Consider the following 23,050-nt stretch of genomic DNA (forward strand, 5'->3'; position numbering starts at 1 on the left):
CACCAGTGCTTTCCCTTCGATGGTAAGGTCTCTGAGGCTCCTCAGTCCAATCTTTTGTCTGACTGTCACTAGTCTCTCTTCCCAGCACTTCAGGGCCACCTCCTCTCCACCAAACCAAACTCCAAGGATTTTGATGAAGTCCGGCTTGATTGTGAAGGGGAATGCAGCGGGGGATGACGGGTGCCACTGACCAAACAGCCTTGCCTCTGACTTCCAACAATTGACCTTTGCCACTGAAGCTCGGCCGAAGTTCTCGCAGGTCTGGACGAGTGCTGCCACCGAACGCTGATCAGCGCAGAAGACAGTGACGTCGTCCATGTAGAGCGAACACTTGGTCTCTAGAGGGTCTGGACCCGTAGCGGTGATGCCTCTAATCTCTAGATTCCGCCTGATGCACATCACGAATAGCTCTATACAACAGACAAAAAGAAGAGGTGAAAGAGGGCAGCCTTGTCTGACCCCAGACATGACATAGAAGGAGTCAGTCTTCCAGCCGTTCACCAACACCGAGATGTAAATATCAAGGTACATCAGGTTAACATAAGAACAAAACATATCACCCAACTCAAACCTGCACAGAACCTTACGCATAAAATCATGAGAAACACGATCAAAGGCCTTCTCCTGATCAAGACTGACCAGGGCCACATGTGCATGGCGGTCTTTGATGTAATGGACCGTGTCCCTCAGCAGCGCAAGGCTGTCTGCAATCCTGCGACCAGGAATGCCACAAGTCTGGTCAGGATGAACAATTCGCCCAATGACAACCTTTAGCCTGTTGGCTAGTACCTTGGCCAGGATCTTGTAGTCCACGTTCAGGAGGGAGATGGGCCTCCAATTTTTGAGGTCGCATCTCTCTCCCTTGCGCTTATACAAAATCGTGATCAATCCCTCTCTCAGGGTCCGAGGCTGTCTGCCCTCCACCACCATCTCCTCGTACAGCTCTAGCAGGTCCGGGGTCAATGAGATCCCACAGCACTACATAGAGCTCCGCTGAGAGACCATCACTGCCCGGGGTCCTACCCGGCCTAAAGGATTTAGCGGCAGAGTGCAGCTCCCCCAACGTGAGGGGGGCGTCCATGGCTGCTCTACTTGTAGGATGAATAGTGTTAGTGATACCTGACAGGAGCGATTCAGCCGCATCATTGTCTGTAGTCTTAGGGGAGTAGAGGTTGCTGTAGTAGTCTGTGACGACTCCCATGATGCCCTCCTTCCCACTTCCCGGGGGTGCCAGTCTCGTCCCGCAGTTCAGTCAGGGGCGTGTGGCCGGAGTGGAGTTTTCTGAAAAAAAAAAGAGTTACATTTCTCACCCTTCTCCAGATTCTCCACCTTGGAATGGAAGATGATGCGTCTGGACTACTCCTCGAGGTGCCTTTTCAGGCCCCCCCTTGGCCTCCGCCAGATCAGCCTTCACGTCCCGGCCGCAAAGTTGGAGATCCAGCAGGGACTGCAGCTGACCCTGAAGCCTCCTGAAGTTTCTCTTCCTTCACATGCCTGTTGTCTGCCCTTAGCCTGAAAGAAACTACGAAACTTGCACTTGACATACTCCCACCAGTTAGACATACAATCAAAATACATTTTGTCATTTTTCCACATAGCATAAGCATCCCTTAGCTCAAGCATCACCTCCTCTCTTTCCAGCAGAGCACAGTTCAACTTCCAGGAGCCGGGGTCGGGAGGATAACCGTGGCCCAGAGAATGGCCCTATGGTCAGAAAAGAAGCAGGGAACCATAATATGCCTGTTCTGTCTTACCGCTCTCAAGGTAAACACAAAGTCAATCTGGGAACGCACTGAGCCATCGGGCGGCTCCAAGTATATTTTACAGAGCCGGCCCCATGGATCCCACTGCATCCCGCAAGGATGCTTCGGCTACCATCTCCTGCAGTAACCTGGAAGAAACATCAAGTTTAGCATTGTTGTTAGAACTCCTTCAGTCTTCGTCTATAAAACAGATAAAATCCCCAGCCATCACTACCACCCTGGTGGTTGCAAGCTGGGCCCGCAGGGTCTGGAAAAGCTCCAAACGCTCATTCTTACCCAGGGATGCATACACACAGATAAGCCTGATAGGCTCACCCGCCCAAGAGTCATCTACGATAAGCAATCTGCCGCAGACAAACTCCTGAACGTAATCTAGTGTGAAAAGGCTTCCCCTGATAAGAATGGTGACCCCTGCAGACTTACAGTCACCCCCCCAGACCAATCGGAGGGCCCATGAGGCCACTGCCTACCCAGATGCATATAGGAACTAGAGAAAGGGAGAGAACATTCCTGCAACATGTAAACATCACATTTCTGACTATCAAGAAAGGTAAACACAGACTGACGTCTAATCTTATCTTTCACACTCCTCACATTAATGGGAAAAAGAGAAAAATTAGCCATTAGTTGGGGGAAAAAAGAAAGTTAGCACAGTCAATAAATTATTTACCCTCCTTGTCCAGTGGGACTTGGTCCGGTCTGCCCGTGTCACCATGGGGTGGAAGCAGACCTCTCTTCCAGCTGGTCAAAGAGGCAGATGTTGGACAGCTGCAGGAATTCCTCTGCTTCCTTCTCCTCGGAATCCTGGGCCAGCAACTCCTCCACCATCTCTTCCAGTTCCTCCTCCTGCGGGAGGAGGTCCTCTCCAAGCTCGACCGCTTGTTTCTTTGAAGGGTCAGAGCCACTAGCTGGGCTGTCTAGCTCTTTCCTCTTCCTCCTTAGCTTGTTCTCTTTACCTGCAGAGACAAGAGGGGGAAAATCTTCCAGGGAAAGGGAGGGAGCTGCAGTAGCGGTGGAGAGGGTTAGTGCTACTACAGGGGAGTGAGGGGGGAGGGTTGTGACAGGGGGAGGAGTCAAGGTAGGAAGAGCGCGGGAGCGGGTTAGGGAGGAAGGGGGTGTTGTGACAGCGGGATGGGAGGGAGGTGCTGTCATGACATGGGTGGGGAGGGAAGGAGGAGGGAGGGAGGTTGGAAGGGGGGTGGGAAGAGGAGGGGTGGAAGAGTTCTTACCCACTCGTGGCTGTGGTAGGGACTTCTGTTGCATCCTCTGGGCTGGCTTGGGCTCCAGGGCATGGGCGGGTCCACCTTCCAGCAGTCCTTTCCCGGCAGCTGAAGCGTAGGTTCTTGCCCTCTGGGGGCAGTCCTTGTAGATGTAGCTGGCAAGGCCACAGAGGTTGCATGACTTTTTCTGAGGGACAGTCCTTGGTCTCGTGCCCCGCCACTCTGCAGTTCCTGCAGGCTGAAACTTTGCAGCTTCTCGCCATGAGGACAGCTTCCCCGCACTTCCTGCAGTTTCTTGGCTGATCAGCATAGTGAAGAAGGCCGGCAGAGCCACCCAAGGCAAAGCATGATGGCAGGTGTTGGAGACCATCGGCTGCAGTGTCGTTCTTCCTCAGCCTGATAACGACGGACCACTTGCCTGTCCAGAAGCCGTTCGCATCCAGGATCTTGGAGAGGTCCTTGACCACAGAGCAAAAGCAACTCAGAAAGGTAGCTTACCAGGGGTGTGAGGATTCCTCATGGAGACCGTTGCTCTTCTGTCCTCTCTCTGGATGGGGCAGTTCCCCACAAAGCGGGAGAAGGGAGACTCCGGTCTCGCTGTCTTCACTGCCTCTCAATACCTCTTACAGATGGCTATGGAGGCGAAGGTCACATAGAAGATGCCCTTGATGTACGTCTGGATGCTGAGGGTCTCAGCCTTCGAGAAGCCTTGATCAAGGACCATCTTCTTCCCAAAGGTCTCCGCTGTCAGGTCTGGGACTCTTTCGTCCACCTCCTTCAACTTCAGGGCGACGGTCTGCCTCATCCAGGGTTCCAGAGTGGGAGTCTTCTGGGGGTATCCTGACTGGGCTTCCCTTGTCCAGCAGTAGCAGGGGCAGTGGAGGCAGAGGTTCCAGCTCTGGGCAGAGGCTTGGGTGCAGGGTTCTTTCCTCCCTTCTTCCCAGGGGCAGGAGCAGGGGTGGCGGCAGGAGCTGTGGCAGCTGAAGCCATCTTCCTGGCTCTTCTTCCTGGGGCAGAGAGGCTGTTCTGGAGGGCGATCTTCTTCCAGGACGGCAGGAGCAGTGCAGATATCCTCCCGCTGGCCAGAGAGGAGCAGGGGCTTCCGCTGAGGAGAGGCGCTTCTTCCGCTGGAGCAGGTCCCGAGGAGAGGAAGGCTTCTTCAGCTGGAGTTGCTCCCAGCATCTTCTTCCCGGCAGGCAGGAACCAGCAGCGCTTCTTCCCCGGAGTCGATCTTCCTTGCAGCCGTCTTCTTGCTCCTGGCCGGCTTCGATCAGGTAACACAAGTCCTAGACAGTTCCTCACCAATGTTAAATTGTGCTATCGATGAGCCCCAATCAGGTTCTGTCCACTGGGTATTGCGCAGGAGAAGGACAGGTGCACCATGCAGCAGAGTCTACATCAGCCCCTCACCAGTGTTAGATTGGACTATGGATGAGCCACAATCAGCATTATGGCCACCGGGTGTTTTAGACTGATAAGAACAGATACTACACTTGATCTTAGCCAAAAGGCCGAGAAGCGATCTCTGACAAGTGTTGCTACTGACTCATCCAATCTTCCCACACAAGACACTCCTATAGTCAGCACCTTCTCTTATAAATGCTGGAATGCTTTCCATGTGCTAAGCCCTACAAAGGGAGCGGGATATTAACTCCATAAATCCACAGAAAGCATCTCCTTTATATTGCATCATTTGATTGCTCTGAAGTAAGTTTTCAATACTGACATCCTCTTTCTCTACTAATCACTCATGGCCCAAAGACAGAAGAAAACCAGCAAACCTCCAGCATGTTCTACAGGAAGGGACAACCTGCTCCTCCTCAACAACAGGCTCTGAAACTTCCAGATCACAACTCAGACTCAGATATCTCACAACCAACCATGGCCGGAATTATGAAGCAATTTAAAGCCACTATCCAAATTGAAGTCAGCTCTCTACTATCTGAGGTGAGATTTGAAATTACATCACTGAGTCAACGGACTGATTCACCAATTCAAAAAACAGATGAGATTTGGCAACTTCCAGGAACACATGTACCAAGAACTTATTAACATAATATCTGAAATGGATACCCTCAAAGAACAACTGGAGGACCAAGAGAATCACTCACGATGAAACAAATTAAGGAATAAAAATATTCCTCAGAGGTTCTCCCAAATTACTGTTTAAAGTTCTAGTTCCAAATTTTACAGACCTATTACTGGACAGAGCTCATCCTACCCTCTGCCCTCTGTTCTAAACTATGCAGCTACACTATTTCAGAGAGGAGGAGAAGATCTTACTAGCAGCAAGAAATATAAAATCTCTTATTCAGGGTCACATACTCTCATTTTTCAGGACTACGCATCCTCAACCCTGAAGAAAAGTTAAGTCCTCTCTGAGATCTCTATTACTCTCAGGTCTCTTGACACAGATTCAGATGGGTTCCCCCTTTCGACTGATTATCAACCATGCTGGTAGGACATTCTATATGAAAACATCAGTATAGAATTGCTACAGAATCTGAATTTTGTTGAATCCTCAGTGCCATTTACCTTATCCACCTAGGAAAAAGCCCCTGACCGTGGAGTGGTCCACAGCTTGACCTTATATATGTTTATTTAGACAACATGCATTGTTTAATCGGGTATTACATACCCAGGACCAATTTAGTTCCTGATAGTTTAATACCCCATACCCATTTTAGTTCTATTGCAAACTTTGTACTTAAAAGATACGGACTTTGAGTTTTTGGCCCACTGACTTCAGCAAACCACTTTGCGAGATTTAATAAAGCTTGGATTCTGGACAACCATGGCCTCCTTTGATTGCGAGATACCCAGGGGACACGTGTGTACCCCCACCCGTGATTATTTGGGAACTTTAGTTACTTATTCACCTTTAAGATGTATATTTGACTTGTTCAAACTTGTCACGGGCACTTAGACAATTTTATATACTCTGGCTGGCCCCCACTGGTTCCCCTGGATTGTCTCTTGGGACACTCTCCCCCAAAACATTATGTAGCCTGAGTACAGTAATTGCGTATTCATGTAATTCCGACTCAATTAATTATAGATGAAGGCGCAGATATGCCTGTGAGGAGGCTGAAGGGCAGGTGCATATATATTCAATGATGATGACTATCAGTAGCACTACCTAGTTGCTTCTGATTTGCGTTTAACGGGTTGTTCTACAGCTGATTTCATTCATTATCACTGCAGTTATATTAGATAAATTAATTAGCAGCCGTCTATTCATTACTTAACTGACATTATCATACAGACTTCTGCAGGAAAGACAATTTCCACTTAATATGTAAAGGGATAACAAAGGATATATATATATATATATATATATATATATATATATATATATATATGTTATAATTATTTCTTTTTAAATTAAAGTTAAATGAGATTTTAAAAATAACACATTATTCTCCCTTGTGTATCTGTACTACCTTATTTGTCCAAAAGCTAATAATATATTAAAATGTGATTTGTGTACAAATAGGGTAATATTACTTTTGACTTGAGTACTTCCTTTACTAAAGAGAATACGTGTTTTCAGAGTGACTTCATAGGCTGATTCATCCACCTGAACTGAGTTTGGAGATATTGAGACTAGCATTCAAATTCCGAAATAGGAGAAAATGTTAATACTCAATATGTAAATACCTACGGGCACTGCTTACCACCCGTATTCCAGAGCGCAGATACAGTCAACAATTTCCACAGTTACTCAAACCGAGTATATAAGATAAATAGCTCTCCTTGATCTCGGTGTCTCTTCCACCAATCACGTGGTCAGCCTGTTTCTTTTTCCTGGTTAGAAACAATACTAGTAATTTCTTAAACAGATTATCTACCTGAGTCTTTCACCTGACGTGTTTCTCTATCAACAAAGCTAGTTTTCTCAGAGGGTATATAATTGGATCCAACAGAACCCTAGATATTAATGCAGCTTATATCCAACCATGCAACAAAAATATTTAAATACATAGATAATCGCATGGGGAATATTACAGTATAAATGAGCCATTGAAATGTAAGCATATCAATTCAATACATAATATATATTTTTAAATGTTTGGGAACAGATTACAACGTATTTTCACCATCACTATATACAGAATAATATACGTGGATATATATTTAGTGGATATATATATAGTGATCCCTTCTTTAATCCATTTATAATACAACATTATTTTAATGTATAATATACTTTTACAATCCAATATTAAACAAATACTACATAATAAAATGAAAAGTTTGGAATATATATATATATATATATATATATATATATATATATATATATAAAGCTTGGGTCTCCCATTCATTTTTGAGACAGACTGGTTTGCTTAGCAATATATTAATTCTTTTATTTAGAACTTTATGCCATCTAGGGGGGTATTCAATTGTTCCTCCGGAAAAACGAGCGCGTTAAAACTATTACCGTTTATACGGTAATATTGCGCGCAAAAAACGTTAATACGGTAGTTTACTCGCTGAATTTCATCTCGCAGCTCAGGGAGCTGCGAGATGAAATTCAGCGGGGAATTACCGTATAAACGGTAATAGTTTTAGAGCGCTCGTTTTTTCGGCGGCCGGAGGAACAATTGAATACGCCCTCTAGTGTTCAAATATGTTTCCAATCTATAATAAATATAAAGAAAGAGAGAATAACAACTCATAAAATATAGAGGACTGTTAGTTTTGTTCAATTTATATTTGTAAACAGAATAAAATAAGAAATTGGGAATATTATAATGATAAATCATATGCTTCTACCAGTTTTATAGGAAACTCATATAGACACAGTCTTTAGTCTACTCTATAGCCCGCAGACCACAGTTTACTTCACATTACTTAGTGTTATTTAATGTTAATTTATCTTTTGTTAAGTAACCTCAAAATGCAGATTATAGAGAATTCTAACATATTGTAGCCCCACTCTGAGTAGCATAGAAAACAATTGTGTAACTGAGTTACTGTTTTTGTTTATATCCAGATAATTGTATTTTATAATTATTGTTTCTTACTTAAACATATGGATTATTCACATTTGTATGGCATCAAACATTGATAAGACATGGCAGCTCTGTCATCTAGTGGTCAGAAAAAGAAACACATGTAGAAGATAAAGGGGTAAATGTATCTAACAGTGTTGTTTTTAAAACGTCGTTTTGAGCCGTTTTTGCAGGCGAGTTGTAAGCTGCACAATGTGTAAACTGCACAATGTATTAAAGGCATACCCGCTAATAAACTGCCCAAAAGCCGTTGAATGTATGATTTAGCAATTTTACAAAATGCCACAAAAACACCAGCAAAAAAGCCAAAACAAAAGAGGTGGTAATTACAAGAAAGTTTAAAAAAAGTGGTTTCTAGTAGCCTAAAATGAATGGTGATGACTATAAAATGGGCCCAAATCTACTCAATGTCTTTTAAGTTGTTTGTTTGTTGGTTACTCAACTGCGACACACACAATTTGGAAAATTTATTTTTCATTGGGATTTCGTGTTGTACTGTATTTCTGATAGTTTGAAAATAAAGAGTTTAACAAAAAAAGAAAAGAAAAAAAGGGCTCAAATCCTGTATGTTTTAGTGGAGTACCAGGTTCCACTGAGTCTCTGTTGACCGCAGTCTTTTAGAGTCAGGAGGTAATATACATGTTTCGTCTATGTTGCAACAATCTCCTGAATGAGCAGGTGAGAGTAAAATTTCAGCCAGATACTGTGAGGAGGTGTCCCCCAGCTGTGGAGCTTGTGAAGAGGGCAAAGAAAAGAAGAGGAAAAGACTCCCCTTGAACAGCGATCCAGCGCAGGTAAGCTCCTCTTCTTTCTTCCAGGTTCCGGTGCTGGTGTTGCTGCCAGCCAATCGGTGGCCGGTACGGTGAGCTATTCAGAGCTCACCTCCGACCATTTGAAATTTTGGTGCAGAGGTTGAACCATTCAGGGCTATATAATAGCCGGTCCACACTCGTGTTACGGCTATAATGTAGCCATCCCATGCGGCACAGTTTCAGTTTAACGTAGAAAGGTAAGCGGAGCAGATCTTCAGGAAAAAGTCTCCGTGGGCAAGTAAGAAAATGTTGGAGAGAAGAAAGAAGTCGTCGGGATCAAGAGAGAAGACGTTGGGCAGAGGAAAGAAGCTGATGGAAAAGAAGAGAGAAGCCAGACAATGCCAACAGCCAGTGCAGGGAAGAAGCTGGGCAGCCTTTGGAGAAGAAGGAAGAAGACTGAAGAGGTCATCGAGGGAAAGCAGCAGGGGGAAGCAAAAGGGTTTTAATGGTTTCCCCCTGCTGCCAACAAAAGCTGCTAGAGTTAGGTAAGGCCCTTTTGGGTAGTCCTCTTCCAGGCCCGCACCTGGCTTCTTTTGGGCACTAGGCCTGTGTGACAGCAATGGGCATAAGGCCCTGTGTAATTATGTGTGCTTAGGTTTCATTAAATTCTCTCTGGGCGCATTAGTGTAAATTCAGGATTAGCCTGTGCCAGCTGTGAAATCAGGATTAGCCTGAGCCAGCAGTAGTGTAAATTCAGGATTAGCCTGTGTCCCTATTTGAAGAACAGGATTAGTCTGTGGTCACAGTTAGGAGGTATCCTGTCATTGTAATATATTCAGAGACCATTGTGTGGTGGTCCCCTTCACTGTACTTTAATGTATTACACTATATCGCCTATATCCTACATCAGTTAGCCCTGTATGCCAGGTCTGTGAGTTGTGAAATGCTGGAGGGATAACTACTGGGTATGTACAGCTAGCATTCTAATATAATGTAAATTTGTATTTATGTGTAACATGTATAAATTGCATATTCAGAATACAAATGTGCCTTTGGTGTCATTCCAGAAAATCCAGGATATAGGTGCTGTTCATAGTTACTAACACCTCTGTTGAATTCGCAGACTCCTGCAGATCATAAATATAATGAGTGCCACAAAATCTGTGATAGAGTGTACCTTTAGGGTCTTGAAGACCAGGTTCAGGTACTTGAAAAATCTGGTAGTGTTCTTTATTTTCCAGGCAAGGTCTCTGATAATTGTGTTGGTTTGCTGTCTGCTGCATAATCTGGTTTTACACCAGTTTAGCCCTATGGTTATTGCAACAGACAGCAAAGAAGCAGGAGGCCAAATAACATCTGCCAACATGCAAGCACCAGAGGGGGGGGCAGACTAGACAGGCTGTGATTGATGAATACTTCTCATGTAGAAGAGTAAGTCCAGATATGTCTGAATGGGAAATTGTTGCAAATTTAAAAGTGTCAACTATTTTATATATTTGTTTTATAGAAATTAATACTTAGAGCACTTGAATTAAGTGTCTTTTTACTCGGGCATAGTGGGGCTGATTCATTAAGGAAAAGAAAGCAAATAAAATGAGTAACTTTGCAACTTGGCAAAACCATGTTGCATTGTAGAGGGAGCAAACTTTAAAATGTGGGGGCAGATTTATAGTTTGGGTAGGGCATGTCCTAGATCAAATTTACATTTCAGTGTAAAAATAAAGTTTTCAAGTATTTGTGTGCTACATAAAAAACAGTCAGTAATTAACTTATGTGCAAAATAATAAACTAATATGTACCCCTTGCATTGTAAAATGGTTTTGTCCAGTAGAAAACTTTCTCATTTTTTTGCCATACTTTCTTTCATGAATCAGACCCAGTAGGTTCATAATAACCGTGAACAGTCAAAACAATAGATTCAAATTAAACACATATGTTTTATTAGCAAAACAATAAAGATATCGGATATTGCTGGTATTTACTGTTGAAATAAACATAGATGATATCAACTCACAGAATATGTTCTAAAACTATATGCATTTAAGAAGACATAATAGTAGATAGTTTAATCATTGATAAACTCTTAAGGATCTAAAATAGATTATAACATTACCATATACCTCGTATACCATAATATAGAACACCAAAAAGATTGAAAAGAAGAAGTGCAGGTTAGCAAACATTTGTATGATATAATAAACATTTAAAAGACAATATTGTTTATTATTTGTATCACATTCATTTAGCCATTGTGACCTCGACCTCACCAAAAAGTCCTCTACTTCATCTACCTCTGGTGCACATGCTGCATCTTATTGGTGAGTTCGGGCCTGAACTAGCAGATGTGCTATCAATACCGGTTTCCACAGAAGTGGAACATTCTGTTATGATTTCTCTTAAGGACCCATTAATATAATTTAAAATGGCATGCCTCTGGACATTATTCACATTGCTTAATTCAAAAGCTTTGGCTACATGACTTAATGCCAGTGACTAATATGCTGCTTTATAATACCACACTTCAGCTAGTGTATTATTTGGCACATTTGACAGGACTGACTGTCCATGTACTGATTTTGCCACACTTAAAAGGCACCTATAAAATGTGCCATTTCAATGGCTGGGTTTGTCCAGAGTTGATCAACAATGTGTTGCTGGGCTGGCTGCTGTAATGTGGAGATGTACCCTGCAACTGCCATGCCCACAAAGAGGGTGAAGAAGATGTACCCCAAGGAAGTGCCCATGAAGAGGGCGAAGTGAGAAGAGATTAGAAATGATTCACCGGTCCTGTGTTCCAGTGGTCGTCTTCTCCTGCAGGTCCCGGCAACAGAGGGTGAGTGAGCCAATCAGAGCACACCTTCCCTTGCTGGCCAATCGGCGGGCGGATAGGTGAGCCAACCCTGGCTCACCTCCAGCCGTTTGAATTGTTGGCGCAACAGCGAGCCAATCAGGGCTCGCTGTGCCTCCGAGTGACATCAGTGCAACAACGGCTATTTAAGCTGCCGGGCACCGCCATTTCCAAGTCAGTGCGGCGGCGAAGCCGACGAATGATGACGTTGTGAGACTTCCAGAAGAAAAGAAGACGCGGACGCCGGCGGAAGTGGCAGGAAGCCCTTGTAAGGGCTAGAAGCTACGAGAAGACGGCGCACAAGTCAGAAGACGCTGAGATCAAGAAAAAGAAGAGATCATCGGCGGCTAGCCCTTGTAAGGGCTAAGAGCACCCCCACAACGATGTCAGCGGGGACCCCAGCGCCGAAGAGGACAAGCGGAGCCACCAACTGGAGGGTCTGAGTATAAATATTCTGGTTAGATGGGGCACAAGGCCCATGGGCATAATTCGGGCACTAGGCTTGTGGCACCAGTAGTGGGCACAATCCCTGGCACAGTTAGGGTATAGGCAGAGTCTCTTTGGGCAGTAGGCCCATTTGGTGGATCTGGACACTAGGCCCCATTGTTAGAGAGGGGGGTAAAAAGCCCCAGCATTAGTTATTTGGTCACAAGGCCCAATAGTAGAGATAGGGCACAAGGCCCTTAGAAGTAGAGTGGGCGCAAGAGCCTCTGAGTTTGAATATGACGCAAGGCCCTTGAGTGAAGGCATGGCACCAGTCATAGAAGTGTAGAGAGACACAGGCCTCTTAGTTAGTGGGGTGTGAGGCTCCTGATAGTGTAGCAGGGTAGCAGTCCTGATTGTTAGAAAGACATTAGGTCCTTATGGTTAGAGAGACAGTAGGTCCTGGTTGTTAACAGGGCAATAGGCCCCTATAGTTGATAGCAGGCGATAAGCCTTGGTTTAGTAGGACACTAGGTCCTCCGTAGTGTAGGGGACACTTGGTCCCTTTAAAGTTAGATGAAAGTTGTTAAGAGTGGCATATAAGGTCCCTCTACCCATCCGAAAGGGCACCTAAAGTCCTGAGCCCCAAGACAAGGCGGGCTTAACAGCCGGGGTTCAGGCCACATGCGGAGGCCTGCAGGGCAGCTGAGTTCCAGCAGACACGGGTGGCCTAGAGCAGGTAAGTAGCAGCGGTATTGATCTGTTTCCAGGTAAGTAGCTGGTGGACATTGGTAAGGTGGTCACTGACAAGTGACACATCAAACCGTTTGTTATTTGATCTCACCTGTTGCCTTTAGTGTAGTTCTCTGCAGGGTCCAGGAGTCAGACATTCACTGGAGACGGTGCAGAGACGGAGAGCGGCTGGGAAGAATCCTAAGTGGACTGTTGGTGGTCATCGTTTAGGAGGTAAGGCATCTGTGTGCATCTTTTCCGTTCCCCGCAGGCGTTACAGTAGTATGGGCGTTTGTTCTTGCTCACATATTGGAGAGGTGACATCATATAATTCAAAGTGATTAATGTCTCCTCTTCTCTTTTATCAGGTTTCTCCTCAGCTTGCATTGATGTTTCTATAGGAGCAAACATACAATTCATACAAGCATGAATTGTATATGTATTAAATTAAATAACTTATTACGTTTTACAATATGTAATTCCTTTTTTTAAATTTAAAAGAAAAACGCAAAAAAATTATTGAAAAACAATTTATTTATATATGGTACTCTCAATCTTCTACTTGGGTTGGTGGTTGGTCAGTGTCTTACACATTTATCCCTTAAACCAATTGTTATGCGTGTTTTGTTGCTATCCAATAACGATTGTCGAATCTCGATTTGTGTTTCCAACGCACAAATATTTATTCTCAAAAAGTAGCAGAATAATTCAAGCGAAATAATAGTAAATACAGCCGTTACTTATCGCAGGCACTCTGGATCCAGTGAACAGTCATTCAGTCCTGAAGTCTGTGGACAAGATGTCTGAACACTAGATGAAAAGCTCCTGCTTATATGCAAACAGAAATACAGTAAAACAATGCAGATGGTGTGACTTGCTTCTATTGGTCCAGGCTTCAGGAAGGTCCAGGGGGTTGTAGATCATAGGCTGGTTCAATCTAAGGAATCCAAAGGTGGTGGTCATCTCTCCAGGGGATGTGCTCTATTCTTCCCGCCAAAACTCCATTTACAACCAGTCCATTAGCATATTATAGTCTGCATCATATTAAAGGTTTATTCCCTAACATCAATAAATAGCGTATGCAATGTGCGATCTCTTCCCCGAATGCACCGGACAGCTGCTGAAGTAAAGGGGATCAATATGATACCACACATGACACATTTCCTTTAACCTGAACCATATGTATCACTAATATGCATATAGCTTATAATATTACACATAAACACTACTATATTTCGACATAAATAACTATGTGTTGCAACTACGATTAATGTGTACTATTTACAAATGTCCAATGGTGCGAATGTATACAAAAGTGTAAAAACTGTTATTGCCACGTGTTGCGGCTGGATACACCCTTCCACGCCGTAGCGTGCTCTACGCATAATTTCAGACAAAGACAAACAAGTTTGCTCAATATTAATTGAAATGACTCTATCCAATTTGCTGACTTCGACACATTTTTTGGGGCTCATCCTCATATTCTGTGAATTCTATTCCAGGTCCCACCAGACCTTGTTGCTGCCTTCCTCTCCTTCGCCATCTTATCTTTTAAAAGTCTTTTAATGTCCAAGAACCACTTCCTACAGTGGGAATTAGAACTGTTTTAAGGAACCCACTACATTAACTTTCTCACACACATAGGGACCCATAGTGACTTCTTCACTTCAAAAAGGTCTTAGCACCCTGGCTGCTCCTGCTTCTTCGTCCTCTACCTATTCTCCCTGCCTAGCCTCCTAATCTCCACTCTCCTCACATAAAAATATTCTACACTAAAAGAACTAGACTTACACAAATAGCACCCACAGAACACTCACTCAAAAAAATACAGACTGCACCAAAAAAACAAAATTCCACAATAAAAAGGCAACTACTTTCATAAATCGATTTAGAACAGTTTGGAAAGATTATTTGTTTAAGCCACATATAAACTTTCCAAGCACTCATCTATTCTCCTCTCTCATATCCATTAGCTCGTCACAACCCTCTCAAACGAATGGCGGAACAGTCCAGCCTTTTATCATACTAGTGATGTCAAAGTCAAGTGTGAGTTGAACTATCCATTAGAAAATCGCCAAGCAGCAGTCTCCATTTTAAATTCAGAGAAAAATCCCCCAGCATACTGTTTAGAGTTAGGACCATCCTATTAGCAAAAGCGCTGTGGAGTGGCAGGTGGCTTAAACATACATTTGCAAATGTGTACAACTGAGACTTTCACATTTTTATGTACAAGTAGAAATGGCAGCTCCTTTGCTGGCTATAGCAGTGTGCTGGGGGATTTTTCTCTGTGATTATTCCTGTTAGGATAACCCAACCCTTTCAAGCACCTGCTATGAGCCTATAAATTGATTGAGAAACTTCTATTTCTGTATTGGTCTGAGAGGCATATTGGTGTCAGTAGTTTAGGGGGAGTGCTGATGCTGTATTGCCATTTGGAGACTTCTGGGGTACCTCTTGATAGGTTAGCTCTCAATTTAAAAACACATATATGTATGGCTGTCACGGGCACTAGGAGTTCTACCCAGGATTCACCAGATGATAATGCTTACCAGAGGGGCGGGGTTTACACAGCGATCCTCTGGGCATTAGGGTGAATAGTAGGAATGTTATACAACAGCAGGTGGAGAGAGAATGTCAATGGAGTAGATAGGAGTCAGCGACTCGCAGCTATAATGGTAGGAAAGTCAGCGACTTGCAACTATAGTGCAGAGGCAGGTATCAACCAAGAAGAGCCGGGCGGACGTGAATAGGTGAAGGAAGGTAACGGGAGAGTCAGTGGTCTGCGGATAGCAAGTTGTACCACTGCTGTGATAAGAAGACTTGTCCAGGTGCAGGTAGGTAGCGGGAGAGTCAGTGGTCTGCAGATAGCAAGTTGTACCACTGCTGTGATGGAAAGACTTGTCCAGGTGCAGGTAGGTAGCGGGGAAGTCAGTGGTCTGCGGGTAGCAAGTTGTACCACTGCTGTGATGGGAAGACTTGTCCAGGTGCAGGTAGGTAGCGGGGAAGTCAGTGGTCTGCGGATAGCAAGTTGTACCACTGCTGTGATGCGAAGACTTGTCCAGGTGCAGGTAGGTAGCGGAGGAGTCAGTGGTCTGCGGATAGCAAGTTGTACCACTGCTGTGATGGGAAGACTTGTCCAGGTGCAGGTAGGTAGCGGGGAAGTCAGTGGTCTGCGGATAGCAAGTTGTACCACTGCTGTGATGAGGTGAGGACTTGTCCAGGTGCGGATAAGTAGAGTAATAGTAATAGTCTATGGCTGTATGTATACAGCTGGAGAGCAGAGAAGCTTGTCCAAACAGATATGCAGGGTAACAGCTAATAGTCTATAGCGGGTATGTATACCGCTGCTGAGTAGAGAGGCTTGTCCAAAGCAGATATGCAGGATAACAGCTAATAGTCTATAGCGGGTATGTATACCGCTGCTGAGTAGAGAAACTTGTCCAAGGCAGATATGCAGGATAACAGTTAATAGTCAATAACAAGTATGAATACCGCCGCTGAGTAGAGAGGCTTGTCCCGATGCAGACACAGCAGGAGAGCTGGGAGGCTGTAGCGGGTATGGGAACCGCCGGTGAGTATAGCAGGTAATTCAGCAGGAAGCAGGAGACACGAGCAGGAGAGCTAGGAGTCTGTAGCGGGTATGGGAACCGCCGATGAGCAGAGCAGGTAATCCAGCAGGAAACTGAAGACACGAGCAGGAGAGCTAGGAGTCTGTAGCGGGTATGAGAACCGCCGATGAGCAGAGCAGGTAATCCAGCAGGAAACTGAAGACACGAGCAGGTCACAGGAAACACCTTCGGAGACTCACAGGGAGTGAGAATCAAGATCAGGCCACGATACAAAGGCCACAGGTGCCTTAAATAGGGAGAGGTGATTGATCCACCAATTACGTTAAAATCAAGGTCATAAGAGTTCAGGGATCCTGCACATGTCCTAACAAGATGGCAGACGGCCGTGGCTCAGGACAGGCGCCGGCAGGAAGGAGAGAGAACCACGCACAAGAGCAGAGGCACTCACGGTCCGGTGAGTAACAATGGCCCAAATATATGGGACTCTCACTCTCACTGTTTAGAGTTAGGACCACCCTATTAGCAAAAGTGCCGTGGAGTGTCAGGTGGCTTAACATACATTTGCAAAAGTGTGCAACTGAGACTTTTGCATTTTTATGCATCAATAAACCGGGCATAATCTCCTGCACATTTAAATACCAAACATGATGGAATTGTAATAATATGACATACCTTTCCCAAAGACATGTGACTACAGTTGCTCCCTGGTACCACTAGTACCTGTAATTCACAACTCTGGTGTGGTTTCTGCCCCTCAGTATGGAGTGGCACACGGATCTCCCAAAATATTAAATACAAAGGTATTTTCTTGGAAGTTCATATTCCTATATACCTGCATAGATAGCCTTCATGTGTGGCCTTTGTCCACAAGGATCTTAAGCCGTGAGTGGCTCCTAAGAGTCTCTCTCTTTGTATCAAACATCTCTCCTATGTCAGGATGAAATTCACCACAGGGGCATTTGAAGCTGCTCAGCTTTCCATGAAAGTGTTGCTGTTATCTTTTAACATAGAGGTAGGCGGACGCATCAAATAAACACACAACAGACCCTCTGACTTCACATTTTACACCTTAGTAGTTCAATTTTATCAATGGATTAATTTGAAATAACATATTTTCTGTAATTCATTTCTGTTCACTACACCGCTCCCATTAAGAGATGGTATAGGGATTGACTGACTGTCAGTGCCCTAGCGCATCTCATTAATTTCCTCCTGGTGAGGTAACCCACTAGCTCTACTTGGATAACTGCTAGCTGGGTCTCAAAGGGTTTTTAGTGAGAGGGGTTACAAATGGCATATATACCTCACTCAGCTGGAACATCTGGTCCTTAAATAGCTGTGGGCTAACCTCTGCATTCTTAAAGGGTCATATCCCTGGCAAATCCCTCTTCCTCTCATCTGGCAAGCTACAGACTGGTAGGGCACAAGCATCCCTGTCATAATGAGCCTTCAACAGATTACCATGAAAAACCTTATGTATCTTCCTGGCATGATCTATAGTGACTACATAGTGGACCTCATTTAGGCATTGCTGGATGAGATATGGGCCTTCCCTTGCAGCCATTAGTATCCACACCTTATGACCCACTTTGTAAAGTCTTGCCCTGGAAGTGGGGTTATACCACTGCTTCTGTCTTGTCTGGGCCTGCGTCATGTTCTCATGTAACAATCCTGTCGGAGTGTGCACTTTGTCTCTAATCCTCATGTCCACTAAGATAGAGCATGAACGAAAAGTGGCCTGGGATTCCTGAGACAGCACTTCTATGTGGGGATGTACAGTAGCAGGGTTGCTAGGCGCCCCAGTTACACTCTCTGTATCACTCACTGACTGAGTCTCCTGGAAGGGGCTGCCTGAGAGAACACCTCCTTACCCCAAAAACACATGTAATACCCTGCAAAGCACAGGTATATTACTGTATGCAATCATTCAGAAAACCAGAGTTCCCCAGAGTGCCTCTGGGAAGTTAAATGCAATCTACTATTTTGGGATGGGCAAACTGCAGTGAATAAACTAGAAGGTTCCAGGAGATTCTTGAGGAAAAGGGGAGGAGCCAAAAACGGGCTGGCTAGTGAGAGAAATTATGTGTGTGACTGCTGGCTGAACTAATGACCTATCTTCCCACAAAGAGTCCCTGAATGCTATGGCTGAGTATTTGTCCTGAGGGATGTTTGCCGCCAGCCCAGGAAGAATCACCATTGCAGTATAGGAAAAGACCTAACTTGCCATTGCCTATGAGATGACAGCAGGACTCATATGAAGACAGATAAGTTTGTTATGCTTTGCTATGTTCAAGTTATTTATGTGAAACATCAAACTATGTTAATAAAACCTCTGACCGAGACTGTAATATTACTATTAAGAGGTGTTATAGCACTGGCTAAAGGAAGAGTTTGCTCCAGCCAAATCTCACGTATTTAAAGTTATCTGCAAGTTGACTGAAACTGCGTAAAATGCTTACTAATGAGACAATAGCAAATTCTTTAATTCTACAGTTGCTGGAAGAGAGCTGCTTATCCCATTAGATGGGTTGCTAAGTGGACACTGTCCTTTATACTGGAAATTGTTTATTGTGCAGAATTGCTGTTGTTTACAGAGCTAAGGAGTCACACATGCATCAAGGTGACTACTGATTTCTACTTGTACAAGTAAATAAGCTTCATATGTCAGCTGAAACTTCACTTAAAGATATACAGAACCACCTTGGGTTCTGCATATCATAAAGTGAACTAGAAAGCAATTAACCTGAACAAGCTGGATTAATCCTTGTTGCATCTCTACTGATTTTTGTCTGATAAGTATAATTAGTATAATTGCACTAAAAGTATTGTGATTGATTGGTCTAAATTATCTGCTGCCGCAACATTTAGTATAGTGGTCTAATTAACTTGAAGAAACCGCTGGTCTCCTAAAGTATCTATCCAGTGAAATCCATTTCACTGAAGCACAGTGCCTAAGTTTAAAGTGGGATATATTTATTCAGTGACCTATGTCTTGTGTCGATTTATGTTTGCATATTGTTGAACAAAGATTCCTACAGTGTTATTTATTTTGTGACATATTGAATAACATTGCATGTTGATAGTATCGTGGTATTACTTCTCTACACTACCACTACTTATCTGCTGCTGTGGTAAAGCCTTATGCCACAAGCAAAGAGAATAAACCAACAAGTTTATGCAGTTTTAGCCCTGTGTTCCTTGTTTTATTCCAACACTACTGGGGGGGACCTTCGCCTCTCTACCTTACCAACGGGCATGTAAAATCATTCCTTATACCACCTCATTCCCTACCATTTTGGGGGGGCAACCATCATCATCATCATCATCATTTAAATAGCGCCACTAATTCAGCAGGGCTGTACAGAGAACTCACTCACATTAGTCCCTGCCCCATTGGGGCTTACTGTCTAAATTCCCTAACACACCCACGCATACAGACTAAGGTCAATTTCTTAGCAGCCAATTAACCTACCAGTATGTTTTTGGAGTGTGGGAGAAAACCGGAGCACCCGGAGGAAACCCATGCAAACATGGGGAGAACATACAAAATCCTCACAGATAAGGCCATGGTCGGGAATTGAACTCATGACCCCAGTGCTGTTAGGCAGAGGTTCTAACCACTAAGCCACCGTGCTGCGACTTTGAAACCAGCGATTGATACATCGGTGAGTTTAAACTTGCTCGAGATTTTCAAAATGTAGACAAAGGCCACACATGAAGGCAATCTATGCAGATATATAGGAATATAAATTCCAAGAAAATGCCTTCATAATTCATATATTGGGAAATCTGTGTGGCACTCCATCCTGAGGGGCAGAAACCACACCAGTGTTGTGAATTACAGGTACCAGAGAACAGCTGTAGTCACATGTCTTTGGGAAAGGTATGTCATATTATTATAATTTCATCATGTTCGGTATTCAAATGTGTGGGAGATAATGACCCGTTTATGTCGGGAGAATTATGTTTCTGGGATATATCTGAGAAAAGTTAAGACAGGTCAAAACTTAGGAATACTTTTAAACAAACACTAAGTGACACCCAAGGAACATTTCCGACCCCCACATTAGCATCCACACTGCCCCTATGAATGCCGTCCCATTTGATTTTGCTTAAAAACCTGTGTTATGAAGGGACAAACTGTCAGTCTTTTGGGAAATCAATCATCATTGATAAGCTGTCCCTCTTTTCCTTGGCGAAGATTATAGCAACATGTCTGTAAGTTATACCCTGAATTTTACCCCTTTATTTTACCTATATTGCAATTTTTTATTTGTATGTCAATTGTTTATTATTTTTTTTTACATATCCTGTAAGCATTGTACTTTTTGCATATTAAATCTAACATTTAAATAGTGATGTCCTTATTGCTCTAAACAAATTCACTCTCTGTCTAGAAGAGATAGATTGCTTCACCATGCTAAACCTTTTTTAATGCTGAAGGGTGAATTGTGAGTACATTTGTGTAATATAGCCTTGAGGGGTTAAGTGTTAATCCTTTGACTGCTGGTGTGTGCCTTTCTAACTGTGTGTAACGAAGAGTGCTCATTGTGTGCCAGTGTGAGGCAGTGTATTGAATCCTGTTGCCCTTATTCAATAGGTGATGACAAACTGAAGTGGGTGTGGTTGTGTGATCGCTGTTGGCGGGCGATTCAGCAAATCTGTAATCTGTGCAAAAGATGAGAGGAAGATTGAGTGCTGGAATCATGTGTTACCCCATACAGTAAACACTTTCAAGTCACAAGTGCACAGAGTGCAAGTTGTGACTGGTAAAGGCAGTTAGGAGAGGTTTCTTGACAAAGTGATATATTGTTTGAATGTGTGAATACATGATAAGATATTAAATCAGGGTGTAGCTAGAGTTGCCTATTTGTGACAATCGTTGGCAACTTGTGGGATTTTTCTAATTTTTAAAGCATTACGTTTTGTGTTTAATTAATTATTTCCTGCACTTAAGAACTGGTAGTACCCTTGCGAAGTATACAGCCATGTTCATAAAGACAGAACTCAATGCGTATTATTTTTTAAGACATGCGTGCAAAACAGTCTCTTCTCTTCGCAGCAAATCGCAGTCCTGATTTTTCCCCACTCTTGCTATATATGAAGCTGAGATTTTGCAAACTCGACCAAGTTTGAAAAAAAATCGCCAGATTCAACACGCTGCTTTCTATAGGTGAGATTGCCAAACACATCACTGTTACACTGGATCCCTATACAGCTGCACGTCCCGACGGCTGTCTATTTTGTAAAAATAGATAATTGTTGTTTTTTTTAAAAAAAAGTACAGGTCCCCCCATCCAACCACTATTAACCCTAGTGCTGCTAGCCTTCTGCTGGTTGCGTAAAAATTGGGACAAAAATTTGCGTGGACTCTCCCAGTTTTTTAGGCAATCAGCACTAGGCAAACCAGCCTGAAAGATATGTGGCTACTGTGGTTTTTCTGTACAGTGGCCATCTATTTATCTTCACAAATCTTGAGCGTTTTTTTCCCAAAACATGAAATATGAAAGCATCTTTGAAGTTAATATTTTCTATAGTTTGTACTGGCCTAAAGGGTTCTCTGGCTACCTAGCGTATGGTTTTCCCTAATTTGCACCTACTGGGTTCGTTTCTACAATGCCTTAATTAGACAGTCTACTCTAACTAGAAAAAGACATGAATGATCAGAGGGAATGCATGGCTGTGATCTATATATTAAGTGAGATGTCTGGGTTCTGATGAGCTTAACCTAATTTCTTCCCCCTGGACCGACTGACCGAACATTTTAAACCACTTATGTCTGAGGGAGAAATCATGTACAGTCATATTTATTAGTGCAATATTTTATTTCGGCCTTAACTCTGACAGTCCTCATTTAGTGCTAGGGGCAAATCCAGCTAGAGGGTGCAAATGTACACCTGGAGAAACCATGTACTAATGCATGGGGAACATGCTATTAGTTTTGCATGCAGGAAAAATACAGTATGTTTCTGCCTATAGCAAATATATACAGGAGCAGTGCCGATGTATGCTATGTGTGTTTGGTGGAAGTGACATCACTGCCATCCACTTGCCATTAGGAAGTGCTAACTGACAGGAAATACCTGGCAGCCATCTTCAGTTCTCAGTATATACCACACAGTAAAGGCATTTTCTCACAGTACTCCAGCCTCTTCATTTGATTTGAACTCAGAAGTTCTACATAATGTCAGAAGGTTGGCTGTGATGGCGCAACGTCTCTGATGCATAGATCAACTTGTTTTTGACGACGTCATCACGGACGCATGGCTCAATTTCAAGAAGTAATGGAGTATATACTGCTGTTCTGGACTCTCAGACAAATCAAGAAAGGTACAGGCATACACCTTGCTCAATTTAGCTGTGACCTCCGGCAACACGAGCAGCAACAAATACGCTGTGTGAATTGAGTGGTGACATTCCTATGAATGTCACAAATGTCCTGCTTTCAATAAACGCTGCAATGCCTGTGGTAAACAAAATCATTTTGCTCGCTGGTGCAGGTCCAAGCCCAAACTTGATGACAGACAAAACTACAGTGCACATTCCAGCAGCCTGCCGCATTGAGTCCATACAGTAGATACACCACCAGAAAACAATCCTGACACCAGTCTTCACTATGAGAGTGTTGACCTCAGGGCTGAATAGGGTGAAATATTTACTACCATAGTTGATAAGGAGATATATAACATCATCAAAATTAAAATTGACACTGGCACCAAATGTAA

The 23,050-nt window shown here is 43.6% G+C and overlaps 1 non-coding gene across 1 annotated transcript; it reads right to left on the reverse strand.

Moving 5' to 3' along the window:
• Nucleotides 1-4,317: 4,317 nt before the first annotated feature.
• On the reverse strand, nucleotides 4,318-4,506 carry LOC142159686 (U2 spliceosomal RNA). Its single transcript, XR_012692962.1, has one exon. It is a non-coding gene; the product is annotated as a U2 spliceosomal RNA (small nuclear RNA).
• Between the last annotated feature and the right edge of the window lie 18,544 nt (nucleotides 4,507-23,050).

Source organism: Mixophyes fleayi, chromosome 5 (genome assembly GCF_038048845.1).
Source record: "Mixophyes fleayi isolate aMixFle1 chromosome 5, aMixFle1.hap1, whole genome shotgun sequence".
NCBI classification, from domain to species: Eukaryota; Metazoa; Chordata; class Amphibia; order Anura; family Limnodynastidae; genus Mixophyes; species Mixophyes fleayi.